This window comes from Condylura cristata, unplaced genomic scaffold (assembly GCF_000260355.1).
Source record: "Condylura cristata isolate star-nosed mole 26May11 unplaced genomic scaffold, ConCri1.0 scaffold00013, whole genome shotgun sequence".
Taxonomy (NCBI): Eukaryota; Metazoa; Chordata; class Mammalia; order Eulipotyphla; family Talpidae; genus Condylura; species Condylura cristata.
This window is the reverse complement of record NW_004567114.1, coordinates 13,485,143-13,509,452: the sequence shown is the minus strand read 5'-3', so window position 1 is coordinate 13,509,452 and position 24,310 is coordinate 13,485,143.

Here is a 24,310-nt window from a genome sequence, read left to right as displayed (position 1 = left end):
GGAGAAATAAATCCGTTTGTTTTCATCAGGGAATCTATTTGTTGACATCTGTCTTTTTCAAAGACAGACAGGATGTGTGTCTTCCTTTTTTCTGTAAAAACAGAAGAAACAAATGCTCAACACTAAAAATATTTGAAAATAAAGCACATGTAAGAGGACAGCCAACACCTGTGTGTCTTTTCCTCCCTTCGAATCAACATAGGTTGTATAAGAAGAAAATAAAAGTGTATTTATAGATAATTTCCATTTAAAAATTGGGGGGCAGATTTCAAAAGTTTCTTGGCAAAGAGACATATAGAAGTAAGAAATAGAAATTTGTGAAAAGAGCTAAATAATTAAGTACCCATTTTAGAACTTCATGCCCTGTGGATATCTGCTTAGAAATCTATCTTAAGTAAATATTTATAAATAAATACACAGGGCCCTCCTTGGTGGTGCAGCAAGTTACGACTCAGCACTGCAAGTGACCTGCAGCCACTTCAGTGTGAGTTCGAACCCCGCCCCAGTGGTGACCCACATGGCACAGCAGACCTCTCCTGACCAGCCCGCTGCTCTCCTGGCAGTGTACTTCATCGATCTGCCTATTCTCCTCCCTACTCTGTCTCTGGTGAATCCTCTCACCGCCCCTGCACCTCTGGCCTGCACCCCAGTTCTGTATGCATAAATAAATAAATCTTTAAAAAAATAAATATGAAAATTTCTGTATAAAAAAAACATTATCATTATTTCTAAGGCAAAGACCTTTCTCTTATAAACTGCTGTTGGAGAATAGTGAGTGGAAGAGGCAGGCTAAGAAAAGCAGAAGTCAGAAGGAGCAGTTGGGAGATTTGCAGTAAAATTGCCTTGACTCTACGATTAATATTTATTGATCATCCACATGACAAGGAGGGTCACCATGGTAAGAAAGAAAGACACAGATGAAGCCAACTGATGGTTGAGTGGAAATATCCAGTGTTCTCTACAAGGTAGAATGGAGATGGCTCAAGAAGAGAAGCTACCAGACTACTGTGGCATGACCCAGCATCGTCAAATAAGATTTAGCAATCGTTTGAGAATTAAGGGAAGGAGTGAATTCAAAATACTTTGGAATGCAAAATCAGCACAACTTCTGGAGAGCAGATGAGGTTAGGGCTTGTAGGAGTCTCAGCAGGGCTGTAGACAGATGTGTACTTCTCTGTACCACTGTGGTGAGGATCCTAGACAGCCTCACCACCCCCACCTTGCACTGACTCTTCAACATGACATCTCCAGTGTGCAAAGAACTTCACATTGACATGCATTTCTGAGTGTTGTTCCTTCTGGAAGTATATCCTTTATTTCTTCATTAGACCATCTCTAAGACCATAAACTAAAGTTCATCTCTGTGATGCTCCAGTCAGGGAGTGTCTTTGACTCAGATTTCAGGTTCATCACAACCTCTGGTCTCCCCAGAAAATTTTATTTGTACCTACATGCTGACTCTGGTGTCATCATCTTAACATCTTTGCAAGGACTGGAGTGGGGACTATTTGGGTTGTACTTTATTTTGTAATTTATTGCTAAAGTTTGTTTAGTTTTAGGTTTTGCTTTTTCCCCTTAGTGGTTACTAGAGAAGCTACCAGACTACTCTAATAACTTTAATACCTTTCTATAACAACTGCTTTTTAACTTTTATATTCTTTCTAGTCCTGTGTGTGTGTGTGTGTGTATGCTTGGTTAGGTATTGGGTTTTTACTGTCCTACTCTTCTCTGACATTCTTTTTAAGAATTTGTTAAGAGGTCCCTGAGGCTCTGGCCAGTGATGAACAGGTATGACTCCTATTATCTGAGTGTGTATTCCCCAAGAATCCAGTAGCCTCTGTTGCTGATGCTTTTGCTGTTGTGTGAGTGTCACAATGGTGACTTTCTCTCAGACCCAGATGATTAGCTTTCCTAGAGACACCCTGACTCTCCCCGGCACGTGATGGTCCTGATTAGAGTCTCTGAATCTGGTATTAGGATGTGATATTTTCTAGACTAGCTATTTTCCTTGTACTTTTCAACTTTTTTTTTTTAAGATTTCTTTATGTATGCATTCAAAACTGGGGTGCAGGCCAGAGGTGCAAGGATAGTGAAAGGATTCACCAGAGAGAGAGTGGGGAGCAGGACAGGCAGATTGACTAAGCACACTGCTGAGGGGAGCAGTGAGTGGGTCAGGAGAGGTCTGCTGTGCCATGTGGGTCATCCCTTGGGGTGGGGATCAAACTTTGACTGAAGCAGCTGAGGCTCTGCTGGCCTGCAGTGCTGTGCTTTAACCTGTTGCACCACCAGGAAGGGCCCATACTTTGCAACTTTTCATGGACTTCCCCACCCATCTGCATATGTCTTCCTTGTGAAAAAGAATATAAGAAGATAGTTAGTAGAGTACCCTTCACATCCAGTCACATGTTCTTCAAGTATGTGCCGCAATGGGCCCTCCCCGGTGGCGCAGCGGGTTAAAGCACAGCACTAAGAAGTTTAAGCCACTTCCGCATGAGTTTGATCCCCGGCTGTCCCTGGAAGTAACCACATGGTGTGGCAGACCTCTCCTGACCCGCCTGCTATTCCCCTCAGCAGTGTACTTCTCAATTTGCCTGTTCTGCTCCCCACTCTGTCTCTGGTGAATCCTCTCACCCTCCGTATCTCTGGCCTGTACCCCAGTTCTGTATGAATAAATAAATAAAATCTTAAAAAAAAAATGTATATGCCACACTGAAATCCTATTCCCTATACCAAGGCTATCCTACAGAACACTGGGCCTTCAACCAACACAGTGTTAGCATCTTTTAAATTTGTCTTAGTCACTGAGGAGCAAATAACCCTACTGGACCTTACAAAGTGAAAGCCTACAATGAGTTAAGTAATATATAAATAATTCAATGTGAAATGGTATTTAAAGTCAAACCCAATGGATTTGCATTGTCTATAGTTTCTGTCACATTTGAAATTTATTGAGATGATATATTGAGTACACCTTTTCTAACTTACCATATCTTTATATAAAACATAAATGGAAACTTTAAAGCCACAAACCATAAATGTTCATTTAGGTACATATACATAAAGAAATAAAAGCAAATATTTGACCTAACTCAGTTCATTGTGTTTGTTTGTTTGTTTGTTTTAATCCTGACTCATTCAAGATTTGCATAAGCTATCCATGCTGCTAAAGTCAGAAAAAAAATCTTAAGCAGGAATCTCAGGCCAGTTGTATTGAATAATTATACTACTATTTAAATACTTTTGCCACATATTCTCATGTGAATTAGAAAGAGCCCAGCTAATGAAAGGCACCTTTATATTCTGCTCATAGCGGTTACTTGGTCATTTCTAATTGATTTACTATGGGCAATAAAAATTGAAAGGATCAGTTTTGCTAGTGTCTCTCATTGATTTTTGATTCTGCTCCTCCAAGCCATGCTGTTTTAGCTTACACATAGTCATAAAATGTCTTTTATGCTTTTATTCTAACCAATTTCCTCCCCTTTTAACAAAATCTAAATTTGGATAAAAGTTTGAAAACTACTCAAGTTACACGTAAATGCTTTTTAAGCACAGGTTCCATTAAAAAAATCAAAACAGCGGGTGGGTCTGAGAGTTAAGATTACATTTGCAGTGGTGCAAAAAATTCAAGGAAAACTTAAGAAATCTTTAATTTAATTTCAACTTAGGTGAATATTCATCTTGAATGATTTTTCATTGGTTTCCTGAAAACTATTATTCTTGGTGTTAGGAAAGGACTCTTAGACTGTGAATGTAACATATTTTCTCTCTCTCCTTCATCTCCCCTTTCATCCTTAAGAAAGTCCCTGACTTTCATCCAGAGCAGTCATCAGCCACCATCCCTGTCCCATTCAAGCTATCTTTTGGATATCCTGCACATTATTGTTTTGCTTATAAGGTCTTCATTGGCTGCCAGACTTAGCATACGTTGGTGCTGTGTGGATGGTCACTGAGTTGGTGAGAAGTAGGTCCTTATATAGGTGCAGTAGGCAAAGAATGGGGGTTTGGTTGTTGGGTAGCTCTGCATTGTGGCTCTTCCTGATTGGCTGGGCCCTTGGGTATTCTCTAGGCTACTTAGGTCCACTGAGTTTGTGTGTTCTCCTAAGCTAACTAGGCCCACATTGCCTGGTCTAATTTCCTGAAACTAGCCTTGGTCCATTACTTTAGCATTGTGATATTGTGTCAGCATGCTGAATGCGCCAATCAGACTGATAAATAGACCCAGGGGGAGGAAAGGTACTCTTCTGGTTCCAACCAAGTACATCTCAATCAGGCTGACAAGTGACTTAGGGGGTAAGGCTATGCTGTACTGACCTGATTGCCTGTACAGATTACTGCCTGTAATCTTCCTTCAGGATTAAAGACTCACCCTGCTCCAGTGTGGTGTCATCCGAAGTGACATCTTCAAACACTCTATATATCCAAATAAAGTCGTAATCTTTGGGAGTGGAGCTTGCCATATCTGATGGGGGTGGGGGCAAAATACAACAGGAAACAAAGGGAAATTATAAGGAAAAAAAAAAAACCACAGAACTTAAAGATACTTAAAAAAAGAATTTATCGAGGATAATGGCTAGTTTTTTTGAAAAGAATGATAACAGATATATAAGGCTCATGGATTTCTAACAAGGTTGAGATACACACTATTTTTTTTAAGATTTATTTATTTATGCATACAGAACTGGGGTATAGGCCACAGGTGCAGAGACGGTGGAAGGATTCACCAGAGGCAGAATGGGGAGCAGAGCAGGCAGATCAACGGAGCAGCGGGTGAGACAGGAGAGGTCTGCTACACCATGTGGATCACCTCTGGGCAGGGATCCAGCTCACACTGAAACAGCTGAGTCCAGCTTGCAGTGCTGAGTATTAACCTGTTGTGCCACCAGGGAGGGCCCCAGACATATATTTTAATTCAATTTAGAAGAAACTTTTTTTTTTTACCTCTTTAAGCTGTAGCTATCCATTATTTCTTTCTATGGATATATTTATACCTATTTATATATAATTTATGATATAATATCTATATAATACATAAAACTAGATTAATATATATATTATATTTATATCTAATTATATCTATAACTTAATTATAGAGATAGAGAGAGAGAGATCGATCTAATTATATTATAAAATGGGATGACAGTGATGGAGTTGAGAGAATACTGGCTTAGAAAGTACAAAATAAAGGATTCAAACCTCCTATCAATGATCTATGAACTATGTGCCTATAGAAGGATGTTGAAGTAGTTAGTTCATCTGCAAAACGTGAAGAGAGGCATAATCACTGACTCATGGTGTTGGTCTTAGGATAAATGCAGATGAAAATATCTGAGGAATTCAAATTGCAAAAAATATGCTTTAATCTGATTTTAGGAAAAAAAAAACTGTAAATTTACCAACTATTTCCCTTTGATTATTTAGATACTGCAAAAATACCTATAAATCAAGGCACTGAAGCTTCCTTTTCAGAAAAGTAATGGTAGTAAATGTTTTATCCCAACTTCTGTGACCGGCTGCAAGAAAGAAAGGCGGGAGGCAGAAAGGCTGAGCAAGCAGAGTTTATTGCTCTTAGGCAGCAGCTGAGACAGAGCCCCTAGAGTAGGGTCCGCAGTTACTGCCCACCCAATAAGGGGGTAAGGGTCTTTTATATAGATTCTAGGTTCACATTTCAAAGGGTGACTCATTGTTGTGCCCCCTGATGCTAGGCCCAGTTCTTCCCACCTGTATCTCCTGGATGCTAGGCCCAGTTAATTATCAAACTTGGATGTGAGGCCCAATTCATTATCACCTTCGCCTAGTCCCATCCCTGATGCAAGGTCAACTTATTAACACCTTATCAAGCTTGGATGCAAGGCTCAATTCTTTCAGTCCTTGTCAGTAAATCTTTGGTCACTAACAGTAAAGTTACAACATTTTCAAGCATTTTCCTCAAAATCCTGTCAAAAATTGTACCACAACATCTTTATTTTGGGTTTCAGGATAATTTGCTTCTACTTGACTTTTGCCCTACATCCCTTTCGACTTTGTGCAAAAAACAAGAAAGTATAAACATATTATTTTAATTAAACTAGTAATTTCATGGGAAACATTCGTTAAAAAAAAAATAGCCAAAAAAATTGTCTAAGTGTGATAAAACACAAAACTGACTTTATGGTTGGTACAAAGTCTGAATCCACTTCCCCAAATGACAGTCTTATTTTCACAAAATAAATATTTCAAGAACACATTTGGGAAAAGATGTATTTTCCACAGAGATTTAGAAAAGTAAACAAACACATAATCCTTAACCTTAACTGCTGCATCTGGTTAAGAAAAGTCTTCAATGGGGGATGGGAAAACATTGTTCCAAAATGTGGTTCTAAATAAAGAGGAAAAAGTAAAAGCAGAGAAACCACAGCAGGAAGTGATTTAGAGCATAAGAAATGAGTTGGCCCTACCTAGGGACATTGTTTGTCACTCCTGGCCATAAATGAACCATGGTGTGTTTCCATTTTGGGTTCAGCGTGAGCGGCAGCCGTTTAGGGAATTATAACTAGTGGTAGAGAATTCCTCCTGTGAGCTCCTCCCACCCTGTTCTTCTGACTCAGCTCATTCTCCCTCACATCTTCATGTGTTTCTTAGCTAAACCACGTGGCCCAGGAGACTCTAGGGAGACGCTTATGCTCAGTAAGGCTCAGTAAGAAAACTGGAAGATCTTTCGATGTCCACGGATTTGGGGAAGATGCTTCCAAGCCAAATTGAAGGAAACGTGAAATATAATACCCCAAAATTGGCCATGCTATTTACACAGGGCGCATCTCTGTTATGCTCCCCGAATGCCATCTATGGATGTCACTGCACTCCATACCACCTGATAGCACCACCCCACCACAATGGTCCATAGTTATCTTTTCTTTGACATTATAAATAGAATGACACAGAAAAGTTACTAATGTTATTACTTAAAATGAAATTAGTGGCCCTCCCTGGTGGCGCAGCGGGTTAAAGCACAGCACTGAGAATCTAAGGCCGCTTCCTCATGAGTTCGATTCCCGCCTGCCCCGGAGGTGACCACATGGCGCGGCAGACCTCTCCTGTCCACCCGCTGCTCCCCTCAGCAGTGTACTTCGTCGATCTGCCTGTTCTGCTCCCCACTCTGTCCCTGGTGAATCCTCCCACCCTCCACATCTCTGACCTGTACCCCAGTTCTGTATGCACGAATAAATAAATCTTTAAAAAAAAAATGAAATTAGTCAGCCTGGAGCCTGCCTAGTGGTTCAAGAGGTTAAGTTGCAGCACTATGAAGCTATCTGCAGCCACTGCAGCATGAGCTGTATCCCAGACCATGGAGTTGACCCACATGGTGCGGAAGTCTCCCCTCAACAGTGTATTTCACTTTGAACTGCCTTTTCTGCTCTAAGGTCTGTCTCTGGTGAATCCTTTCACCCCTCCCAACCCCACATCTCTGGCATTCACCCCAGCTCTTGTATGAATAAATAAACCTTTAAAAAAAGAAATAAATTAGTCACCCATTTTACAAATTCATCTGGGCTATTTTACTTGATGACATTCTTTAAATTGACTAGAATAATGTATTTTAGTATGTTTTACTGTAAAGTCTTTATTATCACGAAATCTGTGTTTTACAAACATTTCCTCAGAAGTAGAAGTCTACTAATAGCAGGAACATAAGGGGGAGGTGGAGGTGGGCAAGTGCAGTAAATAAAAAAAAAAAAAAAGCAATATACCAGAGACATTTTACTGGGGTGGAGTGGAGAATGGGATCAAAAATAGGGTGGGAAATGTGCAGAGGATTGTGGTGATGGCACATGGGTGAATTGGTGGTGGGAAGTCCATGAGGATTACAACTAAGATGGAAAAAGTCACAAAAAGAAGAATAATGTAAAAATAAATAATAATAAAAAAAGAGGTAGTAGAAGTAGAAATCTACTCAGAAGTAGACTTAACAGTGAAGTTTAAGAAACATATTCTTTTTTTTTTCTAAGATTTATTTATTTATGCACAGAGAGCTGGGGTACAGGCCAGAGGTGTGTGTCTGTGTGTGTGAGAGAGAGAAAGAAGACTCACCAGAGAGAGAGTGGGGAGCAGAACAGACAGGTTTACTGAAATATACCGCTGAGGAGAGCAGCAGGTGGGTTTGGAGAGGTCTGCCACACCATGTGGGTCACCTCCCCAGCCAGGATCGAACTCTTGCTGCGGAGGTGCTATAGCTTCATAGTGCTGAGCTTGAACCACTTGCACCACCAGGGCAGGAAGAGCTCCTATATTCTAAGTTCTACAACAAGGAAAGCATTTCTTGGAACTCTTACCACTTGTTACCTCATAATCACAAATTTGTTAAAAAAAATCTTTAACCTGGGCCCACCCTGGTGGCGCAGCAGGTTAAAGCACTGCACTAAGAAGCTTAAGCCACTTCTGCATGAGTTCGATCCCCGCCTGCCCCAGAGGAGATCCACATGGCGCAGCAGATCTCTCCTGACCCGCCCGCTGCTCCCCTCAACAGTGCACTTTGTCAGTCTGCCTGTTCTGCTCCCCGCTCTGCTCTGTCTCTGGTGAAGCCTCTCACCTTCTGCATCTCTGGCCTGTACCCCAGTTCTGTACGAATAAATAAATAAATCTTTAAAAAAATCTTTAACCAAAAGTATACTAGTTTAATTACTATGCATAGATAGGTATAGACCCTGAAAAACAATTATTTTATATGCAAGCACTATGATTAGGTAAAGATAAATAAAACAACTGGCTCAGAAATATGACAACACAAATAAAACTGTAAAGTTGTTTATTATGAGCAAATACACTATTTATTATATACTAAGTGCTGTTAAAAGAACATTTGCAATAGTTATCTGAGGTCATATTGACATTGCGCCCATGTCACAGACACAAATTGAGGGCTCTGGGAGGTGAACTTGTAACTTTGCATTATTACCCAGAAAGTTATAAAGTGGCACTTAATTTTTTTTTTTGAAGCTTGTTGTCCACTTTATAACTTCAAAGCCATGTTCTACTTAACATCTACTGATAAAAATATTTAATAAATGATGGACCATTGAACTTAAAATCAAATAAACCTGTAACAAGCAAAGCTTAAAATATACAGCATGTTGTTGTTGCTGCTATTAAATCCAAATATGTTTGCATTCATTTTTTTTTTAATTTTTAAAACGATTGTATTTAATTTGCAATTTTGTTGTGTTTTATACTTTGGAAAATACACGAAATTTATATCATCATATCTCCACATATTTAAATAATATAATAAAGTTTATGTGACAGGATTTTTTTTTCCCTTTTAACCAAATCCGCATATGATTTATATTTGAAAAGCAGTTTGCTAAGTACACTTATCGCCAAACTGATGTGTCCTAAGTTATTCAGGGTATCTTTTATTTGTTTCTTTAGATTCATTTCATTATTCTTTTGCTTTCCAGCTAGATCCTAGCATATCAACATATTTGGTATGTAAATGCTTAAGACTACTAAATTTTCATTGCAGATTATTTTTATCAGAATAAAAATAAGCAAGTGTTTCTTTAACCTTTCTGCCTTGATTTCTTTGTATAGAATATCATCATCACCATGCCTCCCCCAACACACTTTGTTTTTGCCTAGAGTGACCTTGGTGAGTCTTTATTTCCTCTGACATCATCCGAGGTGCTGCATGCGTGTTTGTATGTGATGTACATAATGGGTTTTGATTTCCTGTCCACAAAGAGGTTGTGCAGCAACACAGGCTACCAATCTTTACCCCTTTCTGTCATAAAAGGTGCTCTTGCTCTCCTCCATGGCCTTGTTTTACTGTGTCTGCTTATTTTTGCTTTCTTTGCTTCTACATTCGGATGTAAGCATTATATTGTCTTTGATGCTATCATATTGTCTTTCGCAGCTGATTCTTAAAGAAACCAGTCAAACTCAATTTTATAAATAAGAATAGGGCTATTAAGACTCAAAATCAAGTTTCTAACCCTCTTCCTTCCTACCTCACCTCCCTGTGTAAATGACCTTTTTATCAAAATAAGCTGTTTGGTGGGGACAGGGTAAATTCTGAGTGTTTCTGAGGCTTTGAAGAACATGGAAAAACGAAATGTTCATTGCACATTGTCGGCAAGCCTTTTCACTGATCAGATTACAGAAATGTGAAATTTACCTAAGGTCCTGCAGGATGAATGCATGATGGACTAAACTCCTCCTTCTGTGACTGTAGCTCATTCTGGGGGAGCATTCTTAGGAACTGGCCAGGATCCCAGGAAGAGAGCACCCTGCAGACAAACGCACCTGATGGATGAATTTGAAGAGAGTGGACACCTTCTCTTTTGTTTACATCAGCAAAGGACTGATGGCAAAAGGGGGTGACCTGCCATGCTTTCTCAGAGTTCTGGTTCTCCGGTGCATTTTCTGTTAGCCAATTAGCCCTGAAGTATCCAAGCTTCATCAGAAACCACCATTCCCTTACTAGTCACTACAGAAATCCCAGCCTCCTGACCTGGGAGGTTTCTGAAAACAGTTTCCCTTGAAAAATTACCATATCAAACAAAAACCCATCAGGAAAGAATTCACAATCCATTTAAAAAGATTTAAGGGATTTAAACTAAGCTAAATAATGAGAACAAGGATGTCCCATTTAGACAGAATTAATGAGAGAAAAGATGAAAACATTATAGCCATAAGACCATGGTTAAGGTTTTTAGAAAATACCTATAATGCTTAGAATTGCATTGCATTACTGCAAGTGAAAGAAATCACATTGGTATTAAAAACTCAGAATTTGTTTACTACTATGGTTAAATTTAAATGCTTTATTGATTACACCAGTACTCGGATGGAGTTTATTCATCTCTAAGTCTGAATGCTAATTTAATTAACTAGTTTTATGCAATTAGGTAATATCACTCTGTGCTGCTCTTCAGATATTTAACCTGTCAGCTTCAAGTTCTATAGAGTTCTATTAACTTATAGACAAAAAAAGAGAAAGGTTAAGAACTGAATTTCACTGAATTAACCTGTGTTCTCTGACCTTTCCAAAGAACAGGAGTTGCTTGAGTGAAGAGACAATGGAGGCGAGGAATCCCTTAGAAAAACTGTTATGGTCTCTTTAGAAGTAAGCAAAAACCATTAGTGTTCATAATTTTGAACACAGATGCTTCATGTCAAAATAAAAAAAAAAGAGAGAGAGAGAGAGAAAGAAAGATGGAGTGTTTTAACTTACAAAAGAGCGATCTTGTTTTTCCTCTCAATCTGTTCTTATCTTGATTATTAAATCTGTTTTGATACTGCATGTATTATTTTGTTAATATTATAGATTACCACATTATATATTTTCTCTAAAAAATCATTTATGGATTTATTTGTTTATGCATAGTAGAATTGAGGTACAGGCCAGGGGTGCAGGTAGTGAGAGGATTCAACAGAGACAGAGTGGGGAGAAGAATGGGTGGATCTACTGAAATACAATGCTGAGGGGAGCAGAGGGCTAGACAGACAGGAGAGGTCTGTTGTGCCAGTGTGTCAGCTCCCTTGCCAGGATGGAACTCAGTCCACAGCAGTGATAGAGCTTAGACTTAACCTCTAGGCCACCAGGGAGTCCTGCATTATACATTTTCTGATGAAGAATCATTGCAGATCTTTCCGTTGTGATATTTATATATATATTCCTAGTTTTTATTACTTATATCAGTGTTCAACTGATTTAAATGCTCACCAATTATCCTTTCAATTCATAGTTTTACCACTTTTGGGTTATTTGTGCAGTCCTCATTCAATTATCTAGAATGTGAATTCACTATTTTCAGTGGGACTTTGGAGATGATATACTTTTTTTTTTTTTTTAACTTTCTAAAGCTTTTCATTGTTAAGCAAATATTCCTATTATGTGCTGCAGTATGTAAACCAAATCCATTTACACACTAAGCATATAGCTTTTCAATTATCCTACCTTCCAACTCTATAAAGGGGGTGTCTGGGGTCATGGTAGTTCCACCTTTCCCCTTGCTGTAGGTGACTGTGTCAAGGGGGATATTAGCGCTCAGGTGATCACTGACTGAGCATTTTTCACTCTAGGACTTGAAGAGGCAAAGACTGTGACAGCTATTACGGTTACCTGCCACTAAAAGTCATCTAAAAGCAAGGCCTGATGTCAGAGCCACAGCACAATCAAGCTTTATTCATGCAAAGGTGCCGAAAACAATAGCGATGATTATGAAATGGAAGCTGAGTGATAGAGAAAAGGAAAAGGGGCTTAAATGAGACCAAGAAAAATACAGCATTGTCTCTTTTCTTGGAAGCGTTTCAAGTTTGGAAATGTACAGCTTCATTAGTTTACCAGAAGATTTTTGTGTTCAAACTTACAGTTCCAAAAGGTGCTTAATTATAACAATGTCTCAATTTCCCTCCACTCAAGCACCTTCCCATTGTCTTCTGGAATTCAGTATTTCAGAGTTAAGACCCTGATCAGTCTGGTTATGTTATATAAGTTATTACAGCTTTTGTCTGCCTGAATTCTCATGCAAATTTTTCTTTGGTCTGTTAAGTCCTGTTTGTCAAGTCTGAATCTCTTTTAGTGCCTTAGGCTGAGATACAGTGCAGTTATAAAAAATTGCTTCTCTATTATTTAATTCCCATAGTTACTTTTAGCTACATGCTTGACTATTACTTCTATGGCATGAGTTCTGATTTCTCCTTTCTGCGAACATATAATTACCAATCTAGAAATACTTTCTCTTTATAACATACTTATCATTTATGTTACCTTTATCTATATTCTAGGAAATTGCCTCATGAATACACATTGTGGTTTTAATTTTTCTAATGTCAATTTTGCTCTTGAAAACTGTTAATGCAGTTTTACATTTTCTTATCACAACGTTAGTTTTATTAATGCCATATCAGAACTAAAATGTTTTTAGAATTATAATAGTTTTGCATAGCCACGTGATAGAAGAAAAATAAGAGATGACTATACAATGCTAGTGATAAATGAGATATATATCCAATCCACAGGAATCAAGAGACATGTGGAACAGTTCATATCTCCAACAAGTTGCTGGTCAGTCTTTTCATACTTATCCAACACACTATCCATACATTTTAATTTACCAAACTAAGAAGACCTTAACACATAAGGGAAAGGCAGTTACAGCTATAATCACTTAAACCTAAGAACATAGCTTGAAATTTTGGTATTATGTCCCACACATCAAGCCATATACTAGACGGCAATGAACCATACAAAAGAAGCAATCAGATTAATTTTTTTTTTTAAAGATTTATTTATTCATACAGAATTGGAGTACAGGCCAGAGATGCGGAGGGTGAGAGGATTCACCAGGGACAGAGCGGGGAGCAGAACAGGCAGAAGTACACTGCTAAGGGGAGCAGCGGGTGGGTCAGGAGAGGTCTGCCACGCCATGTGGTCACCTCCAGGGCAGGCGGGGATTGAACTCATGCGAAGTGGCTTTAGCTTCTCAGTGCTGTGCTTTAACCCGCTGCGCCACCAGGGAGGGCCCGCAATCAGATTAATTTTATGATATACAATCCATTCACAAACATACCTGGGTCAACATTGCACAAGATCTGATCTTCAATAGATTGGGTTTCCAGGAGTGTTGAAAACAAATCAAAGTGAAGTAGTAACAATGAACACATGGTCAAATCATTCAGTGATATCATAATCAGTAGTGGAGAATGACAAAACTAGTTATAATAGCAACTATTAAATGGTAAAGTGGTACTAGGGAAACAGTGATAGAGCCCAGAAAGAGGAAGATGCATTAACAATGCATTATTACCTCCTGGGACAGTGGTTTCCCTGGTGTTGTTTCTGGTCTTGACCTCATCCATTACCAGTTTCTTTAATTATTCACTGAGTAATAGATAAACCTATGTTACATGAAAATGTCTGCAGGTCCTCCCTGGTGGTGCAATGGGTTAGGACACAGCAGCATTGCAAGCTGGCCACAGCTGCTTCAGTGCAAGTTCAGTCCCCGGCCCTGGAGGTGATCCACACGGCGTGACAGACCTCTCCTGTCTTGCCAGCTGCTCCCCTCAGCAGTGTACTTCCTCAATCTGCCCGTTCTGCTGTTCTGTTTCCTTCTCTGTCTCTGGTGAAGCCTCTCGCTGCCCCTGTACCTCTAGCCTGTACTCCAGCTCTGAATAAATAAATATTTTTTTTTTTTTAAAGAAAATGTCTGCATCATCTACAGTGTGTGATGTCATTGAAATTTGAAACTCTTGAAATTTTATGCCCTAATATTTAAAGTAAATATTCTTAGAGTTATTTAGCAGCAAATGGCAAGTAATTCATTGAAGTATTTCTTAGCAAATACCTAACAATTTCCCTAGTAAGTAAGAAAGAACAGTGTTTCAGTTTAAACAGAAATGCACACACACACAAACAGTACAGATATTCATACAAAACAATTCTCTTCATAACTGACTTTTAATGCTATGCGAAGACAATGCCAGATGGAGTTCTATCTCAGTGGGGACTGCAATGTGATGTTTACTCCTTGCTTCAGGGCCTTATTAAAATTGTGATTTTTCCAATAATATGCAAGGCATATATTCAAATGATGGGGAACCACTGAGTAAAGATGATACACTCAATGCAAACAAGATAATCAAATCTCATCAGGGTATCCTTTGATTCTTGATTAAACGCAATGGAATATTTTTCTCTATTTGAGTGATGAAGAATTTTGAGGTAGGCAGCAGAAGGTAGGAAGGAAGTTATTGAAGTTAATTTTTCATGTACACAAAAAATAAATCTATAGGCATGATTTTAAAGGATAATACCAAAATACAATTTCTAAACAATGTAGTTGCTAAATAAGGTTTAACTATTCTATTACATTTTTTTCCTTATAGGTTATGTTACATTAGACAAGCAGCATTTTCCCTCATTTTTTTTTATTTCAAGCTTTGTAGCTTTTTTTTAAAAATCTAAAAACCTGAGATATCGCCAATTATAAAACATCATCATTTGAGCAACGAGACTCAATATACATATGTGGCTACTGATGTATGAACCTGTGAAAGTGGTTTAGATGACAATCTTTAAAATCTTATGATTTTTAATGTTCTCCCTAAATTTAAAAATGCCTATTTTCTGTGAACATAAATCTATATCTAAAAGTAAATAACTTTCATAAGTAAAATCTAGATAAAAAGCAAGAACTCATTAGTACTTAAGATTTTCGTATTATTATAAAGTAAAAGTACAAACAGCTACTTCAAAAAGAGGGGATGGTGTTCCATTGCCAGAGAAGTTAAAACAATGAGGTGTCACATAAGAAAGAAGCAAAATCTAAAATGATATATGAATGCCTCATACAGGACTATATGTGATTAATCTTACTCTTCATTTACAGCTTAGTGAAATTTACTTTCAGGTTTAATATCCATACACACATATATGGATATAGTTATCTGTATATTTATACACACATACATGCCCATATACACATATGTAGATACACAGAGAAATATGTATGTATATACATATGCATGCACACATATCTACAATATACATTTATATCAGACATATACTTACACACAAGCATATACTAATGCACACACACAACTTGGGTAGTGGAAAAAATGGCTTTTGATAACTTTGATTATAAAAAAAATGAAATCAGTTCTCTTTACTTTGGTGCCCTTTTACCGACACATCTAATGTGATATTACACGGTGAACTAAATATTTATCAAATGTGTGTCATCCTATGACAGGTTCTCATCACCCTGAAAGCAGAAAGCTAGGCTTCTCATCATTTATATTCTGTTCATCGGTAACCTAACAAGATAATAATTATATGTTTCAACTTTTTAATTATTGAATACAACACACTACATATGTAAACATTTCAAAATCCTAAATAATGTCTGATAACAGAGAACAGAGGAGTCTCTTGTTCTTGTGTGTTTGAGATCAATCTCATTTAAGTCTTCTCCAAATTACATGTTCTCATATATTACTTCTTGCAGAAGATACTATCCTACTGACCTGATCAGATGTATTGAGTAAATCCTGATAGATTGGTATTATTTCCAACAAGAACACAAACTTAAGTTGATTGGACAGAGCTTTTATGATACTCACACGCATATGCATATACATACACACACGCACTCACACACACACATATAATTATGAGTCTGTAAGTTGATGCAAGTGATTTTCTGATTCCTGGGTTTATTGATTTTGCCTTCCTTTTTCCTCACACTATGATACCTTTCCAACTAATAAATAGTAACCAGCATGGACCAGTGGCTTCTTTGATTAGCCCCGGACACCCACAACTGAGCTCCAAATATGCCAAGTTTCAGACTGACTAAGATATTCACAAGCTGACATCTTTATCAAAACTGAGTCAAAAGAAAAATCTAAGGAGGGAAGGAAAGTCTCAGTGAAACTCTCACAGGAATAGACTTCTCTGGCAGAGATTTTTAGCTCTTCATGATTTCTTTCTACATTGATCTCATAAAACTCCCTTGATGTTTCTAAAGCATTTAGAAAGCATTACTTATTTAAATCTTCAAGCTTGTCATGTCAGGGAGTGTTGTGATGATATGTGAGTAAGAACAGCGGTGTGACATGTGTGTGTGCATTTTTGCATGTAAGCATGGCTAGAGTAGAAAAAGCTGTTCAATGAAAAGCACATTCTCCTGAGAGAGAAGCAGCCTGTATTCTGTTTTTTTTTTTTTTAAAGATTTATTTATTTATTCATACAGAACTGGGGTACAGGCCAGAGGCTCAGGGGCGGTGAGAGGCTTCACCAGAGACAGAGTGGGGAGCAGAACAGGCAGATTGACGAAGTACACTGCTGAGGGGAGCAGCGGGCGGGCCAGGAGAGGTCTGGCTCGCCATGTGGTCTCCTCCGGGGCAGGCGGGAATCGAACTCATGCGGAAGTGGCCTCGGATTCTCTGTGCTGCGCTTTAACCCGCTGCGCCACCAGGGAGGGCCAGTATTCTGTTTTTATTAGGAATATTTTACTCTGATCAGCGAAGTTCATCTCACAGATATAGACTCACCAATATCAACATGAGGGATTGGAAAACCAAAAACTCGATACTGATTTCAATTTTGAAATCCTGTAAATCAAGTATATAGATATAGAGCAAATGTATAAAAACACCATGGTAAGCTATCTGACCAATGATAGCTTAGATCAACTGATATGTTAGTACTTTCTGGTAACACATCGTTACTAAAGTGAGCCAAACCAAGGTAGTATATTTTTTTAGAAACCAATTTGTACCATTCATTGCTCTAAGTCTGCAAGTCCCCAGTGCCATTTATGAACACATTTTTGCATGAAGTTAGTCATCGGAGAAAATAAAAACTAAGTAGTTTTAATCTGATATCTTCACAAGCCTCTCTTTCCCCTGGTTTTGCAATAAACAGAGAAGAGAAATAAAGAGATGTAGTGATGAAATTCCTTCCATGGGTAGAATTTGAGAGGTCATGTTCCAGGGTTAGGGACTTTAAAATCAGAGCAAATGTGGTATACAACTTGCTCTATTTTATACTGTTTGTGGGTTTTTTCCAGGTTTGTTCATAGTATAATTATTAGGATTCTAATGGAATTAGCTTTGTAGACTTTTTACCTGTATGATTTAAGTAGACAGAACAAAGCTGGAATTTATTGGACTAGATTAAAAAAAATCTAAAACACAAAGAATTCTACTTCCAAAGACTTTCAGTGAAGTGCATAATTCTGTTGGGCAAATTGCAAAGGTGTGATAGCAAAGCAGGGAAACTGGGACTTGTACTGTAGACGAATTTGAGAACTATCAGGACTATCTGTACTTGATTTAATCAGTACGGAGGGTTCCATGTTCTTCATGAAAATAAAAACCATAAAATCAAAATGTATTTTTATCTAAAGAAAATATGTAAGCTCTCTACAAATTAATAATCTCTGTATTGGTTCATACAAATGTTCCTAATTTTATCACAGTAGAAACCACAGGAATGATTCTAAAGGAGTGAAAGATTGGATAGACACCCTTAGATCTTACGAGAAAACACAAAGTGTTGTTTTAGAAAACCAGAGCATCAAACACACTAAAAGATCTCTGAATGCAAAATGATGAAGAGAAATAAATATGCTCCAGCAGAACTTCTAAGACAATTATCCTATACGTGTTATGTATGTATATATAGTGACTTTGCTTTTTTTATTACATTTTTTAAAAATCTGAAACAAAAATCATTCTCTTGTTCAGACAACATCATTCTTTTACTGAAAGATGTATGAAATGATGTGTGTTTGCCCATTATTTTGACAAATATATGTTAAAACAGATATCAGATAGATGTTATTATTTGTATTTTCGATAGAAAAAAAATACAAGTATTATATTTTAACATGATCATTTGAAAGAATGCTTTCTAAGTTCCCAGGGAAAATGTTCTAAAAATGTATTCACCCATTCAAGGAGTTAGGGAAAAGTAGTTTTTTAAGTTGATACAAGTGAAAATTTCTACAGAGAAATGTCAACATATATCATATATATATATATATATACACACACACCTTATACACACACACCTTATACACACACACACACATATACACACACACATGATATACTTGTAAAATAATAATAGGAGAAATGGAAAATTTCAAAGTTGTTTATTTAATTCTAGGATGGCAAACAATTTAAAAGCATTTCCTCCAAGAAACAGTGAGGATTTGTCAAGGTATTTTTTTTATTAAAGTCCCTAGAAATAGCCTCAATTAAGTACATTTCTGAGCGCCACAAAACATAACACGGCTTTGCTTTGAGGTGTCTCTTTCTCCAAACAGAGAATCTAAGGGAGGTGATTATTTCTGTAATTTGCTTTTCACAGAATTAAGCAAAAGTAATCATTAATTCTCAGTAGAATGGCTGGAAACTTTTCAGGAAAGAACTGTCAATGAAGTAATTCCAAATCTGTAACCTGATCTTGTTTCTTATCAATTCTAATTTGTTTTTATAAGTATGAGCTGACCATTTTAAAATTTAAATGAACTTTTTTTTTCTTTCTTAATGTGTGTTTCCTGACTTTTTGCATTTGGTTCTATTCTTTACTCTTAGATGATCATTCTCAAAGTCAAGCAGAGCTATTGCTATCAATCAATTAAAAATATGACCATCACTGTACACTTTTTTTTCCTTTAAATTCATATGAATCATCAGATTGTTCATAGAATGACACTGTGTATTTTAAGAAAATAATTTATTTCCTGTTGCCTGCATTTTCCCATTTGCTTTGAAAGCTGGTAATGGTAATGACTAACTTGCTGTTCAAAGTTGAATGACATGCAACTGTTTTTGAAGAATGAGCAATTTGGGTTAGTACATTTCTTTAAATTGGTAAAGCTGACACAAAAAACAGTTTAGTCCTACGCTGGCATTCATTCACTTGTCCATTTTTTCAAATTTACCAGGCGCAGGTTAAACCATCAGATTTCAACTTACTGTGCCCATGACAAAGTTCATATTACAGCCTGAACATGCTTTTTTTTTCTCTTTTTGTAAATTGGCATGTGCAGGGACATTCACAAAGTCAGGTCTGCAGTTTTCATTTTCTCCTAGTGTTTAGCAGCCTCTGCGGACACTGTTAAATGAACTGCAACTCTAAATTGCTTTCAAAATGTAAAAGGTCCCCAAATCTATCTTAAGCCCCAAAGTAAATATAGTTCTCCCAATGTGGCATCATTTTAATGGAATATCCCCCAATTAATTTTTATATTTAAGACCCTTGGTATTCAGTATAAGAACTTTCAAATTCAGGTTGCTATGGCTTTTATTTCTCTTACTTTGCATCCTCTGTGTCTACATTTTAAGTCTCTATCTCTGACCTCTTTACCCTGCATTTTTATGTAAATATATTATGAGTCTAATGTGTCAAGATGAAATGCCATGGTCTTCTGTGTTCTAATAAAGTGTGCTCATGCTTTCTGAATTTCTCTGGCAGCTACCTCTGTATTCACTGTCCTCCAATCAGCATCTGCAAATGCAAGCACTTAAATCTGATCCCACTGTCTCCATCAGTTACTTAGATAAAAGGCAGCCAAGATCTAAGCCTTGCTCCATGTGGGTCCCTCTTAATACTTCCCCCCAGAGTGGACATGGTTCCTCTTACCGGGAGTGTCTGTTTTTCGTTTCTTTCACTCATTCTTTATCTACTCCCATGTCTCCTCCTGGATTCTTGCAAGCTCAGCCATAAGCAGGAACCAATTATGCAGAATATAACCAAAGGCTTTCTGAAATTCAAACAGTCATAACATATGTACTGTCATTCTCAACACTGCTGGTACCACTTCAGACTGGGAAAGATGTTAAAGAACAGATATGTTTTCTAAAATTAAGTGTATAATTTCTGTGTCACTCCCTGGGTTAAAAACATCATGATTTAGTCAACATATTTTCTTAAAATCTTTAACTTTTAAGTATATAATTAAACTGCTTCAGCCTCTTGTAAGTTAGTCAGATCAGGAAACTTTACTTGATTGGCTTTTTTTTTAATCAATTTTAAAGCCATGAACCACTCTGTTTTTCCCATTCTCTCTCAAAGTAAAATTATGATAACCATGCAAATTAAATTCAAAGCATTGAAAGCTCTGATACAGGTTTATATGTTTATAGAAACTTTCAGATTTTGCTGGTGGCTACCTTAGAAATAAGCTTGATACTTGAGTAAATATATTTCTTCCAAGCTGCATTTTATTAATTTTATTCTACTGTCTGTCTTAGAAAGCAATGATACAGTTTATTTCATTCTTCAATAAGTTAGTAAGCCTTTATTTGGTATCATAGCAGTGACTAAATTGTCTTAGCTTGATTTTAATTCAGGGAGAAGAGTGGCAAATGATCTTGCTTGGTACTAAAGATACAATAGTTTTTCTAGTCACCACCTCTGAGCTATTAGAGAACATTAGATCTGTCTATTTTGAATTTTATAAATGTGTTCATGTCTATCCCTTCAAAGTCCTTTTAGGAAAGTGTCGATATTCCTGTTTTTTTCAGATGATAAAATATAAATTTTGATTTTTTTAGTAATCTTCATAAAGCCCCATACCCAAATTATTAGAGCTTATATACAACCAGAACTATCTAAATCTAGATTATATATTTAGCCACTGAAAAATACTACTCCATTAAATGTACATACATACACATAGACACAAGCACCCAGTAATTATATCAAGAATGAAATATCATTCATATGAACCCCAGATTAAGAATCACGATTCTAAGGTAAAGAGGAAGTTGAAGAAGGTCAATATTTCTTCTCATTTGGCCACTGCATTTTACAGAGAAAGACAAGGAAATTAGAAACCATATTTCAGAAAATATTTTTAAGAAGATTTATTTATTTATTTGTGCATACAGAACTGCTGAGGGGAGCTGCGGGTGAGTCAGGAGAGGGCTGCTGCACCATGTGTTTCATTTCTGTGGCTGGGTAGTAAACTTGCACTGAAGTGGCTATGGCCAACTTGCAGTCCTGTGTGCTAACCTGTTGCACCACCAGGGAGGGCCCAAAAAATATTTTTTTTTGGCTAACTAATAGATTGGCAAACTCTTTCTCAAGGTAGGGAGTAATACTTGGGGTTTTATAAGCAACAATATGGTCTCCATTGCAATACCCAGTTTATAGTTGCAGGCAAAAACAGTCATAGACAAAGAATAAATGAATAGTAGTGAAATTTAACCAGTAGTATATCCTACTACTGACCCTCTGGCTACAATAAGCAACATATTCTACTTTAAAGGAGCCTGGGTTTTGTAGTCAAACAAGGGTGGATGTACCAGGAAAAGTCATGATGTAAGTTTATTCTTGTCTTGTAAGTCCCTCAATTGATCATTAATATTCTTTACCCAGCATTAAATTACTCAAGGGCACTCTGAGACTATAAGCATAGTTCTGCTCTGGTGATGAAAATAGGATCATTTATTGGTTATTTGGGAGGCAAAGAGAATGATGAACATTGCTGGATGTGGAGATTTTCCAATATGAATAATGTAACCTTTGGTGTGAACTCTTGGTATGACAAGTTCTGGGAGAAATTAGTCACACCATTGCAAGGCTCATTATTAGATTTTTCGAAGAAGAATAACATGAATGTGATGTTCAGGAAAAAAGAATCCTTATAGAGATGTAGAATGTTTAGTGGAGATACTGATATTAAAGTGTGAAATGGAGTTTGACAGTAGACCTTTAAACTGATCAAAATACAGTTAGAAAAAAAAAAAGTTGATATAAGACCTAAGGCATAAAACGGTCAGTTAAGAACAATACATGAAGGTTGTTATAGAAATAAGATAAATATTTTGAGTAATTTATTTCAATGAAGCACATTAAAAAATTCATGTATTTGATCTGTCCATCCAATATGTATTTAAGAGTGACTCTATACTTGGAGGTGGAGAAGGAGGCCACAGAAGTCATTATGACGTGGAATTTACACATGAGAAAATATATTCAGTGTCACACAAGAGCAGTCTCCTGTTGGTTTATATTGCTTTAATTTCCCCTCCATTTCTGTGACTCAATGAAAGACTTTTACCCAATGAAAGACTTCCTTGCTAATGAAGCGTTGGCCAAGTGGTTGTGAATTGTGGTTACAGACTTCAACTTAGACTTAGTCACCAACAAAGTTGTGAACATTACCTGGACAACACCTCTAGTATGTAGACCCACCAACCAGGAAGAGAACCATATTCCTGATGCCTGCTTGACTTGACTTTTACACATAAAATCATTCAAAATTGTTATTTATTTCACGGGGACTTAGATTTATGAGACATCCCAATGTTTCCTTTTCACCTGGAGGAAAAAATATCTGCTGTGTAATATTGAAGCTAGAACTTATTTTGACCCATTAGAGGATGATAAAGAAACAGCACTCCACTTGAGATGACTTGACGGCAGCTTTGTCCACCGCCCTTCCCCCCCCCCCCCCACACACCCCCCAGCACCCTGTGGCTTTCCTCTATGGCCTTTCTCCTCTTTGAAGTCAGTGGGAGTGCTGAGCTTAGTAAAGTCACACAGAGTACAGAGGTGCACAAGGACAACACTGTTTGACTTTCTGCCCTCACCAGGATCGTGGGGTGGATGAATTAGTAAGCAGAAAGAAAAAAGAATCCTAACCTTAGTCCAAATGCAAAGCAAGCATTTTCTTTTTTTTGAAGTTCAATATTGTTTCCTTTCCTTTTTTTATTTTATTTTGTGTTTTTACCTTTGCCCTTCCTGTTTCCAACAGAGGTTGGACATGCTTAAAACTTTTCAGAAAGTATGTTCTGTTGATATTTCTAACAGGGACTGGAGGAGAAAGTATGACTTATGAACCTCTACCCCTTTGATGCACTATCACTAAAGCTGGGAGTGCAAAGCATGAATGTATCAGGCTTGCATTAGCTCTCAAGGGACTGCCAGATCAAGGAGTCCTTGCTGGGGATTTCAAAGATGAATAACCAAGCTGACTCTGTCCATGTGCACCAGCACTAGTAATTAGTGGAGGGTCACCCATGCTTTTATTAAGACAGAAATATAATTGTTATTTTATTGTCTCTGGTTTTCAACAAACAGCATTTAATGATTCATTTTGAATCCTTAAAATGTATTTATGTAACAATTCTATGAATTCTTACTATAATGGATCATAACTGTATTTTAAAGAGATGTTAGTATTTATAAAACATAGAACTACTATCTTATTAAAATAAAAGTTAATGCCAGTTAGAGGCAACTTAATATACCGCTCATTGGACTAGTTAATAACAATCTCTACCACAATTTCCAGTAGATCAGTAAGAAATGTAATTATGGCCTATTAAACTTTTTCTAGGCAGTATACTTTTATTTCACTATTGGATTTATTTACTTCTTTATTTTGATCATCTTTTTTTTTTTGCTATTGTTTCTCCAGAACTAGCATCAGTTCAACTGACATTTCAAGCCCCTAAAACTAATATGTTTTCCCCTAGATTCTGCCGTCAAAGATTATGACAGATAATAATCTGGCATTATACTGGAGAACTAATAAATGGACTTTGACAGGGGTCAAATTAATATATTTTATTTCAACAATTGTAAACTGGATACTGTTCACAAGGAAGAAATACTCTGAACATTTTAGGGGACAAATAAAAAGGCCCTAAGATTTTTAGCTCTGCTGATTTGCCTAGAACTGCATACACCCTGGCTATTAGATTTTTAGTATTAAAATCTGAGAAAGTTCCAAGAAAATAAGGGCAGCTTTTTGCCTTCCCTGACATTTCATAAGAAACTTAACACAAAGAAATTGTCCAATGA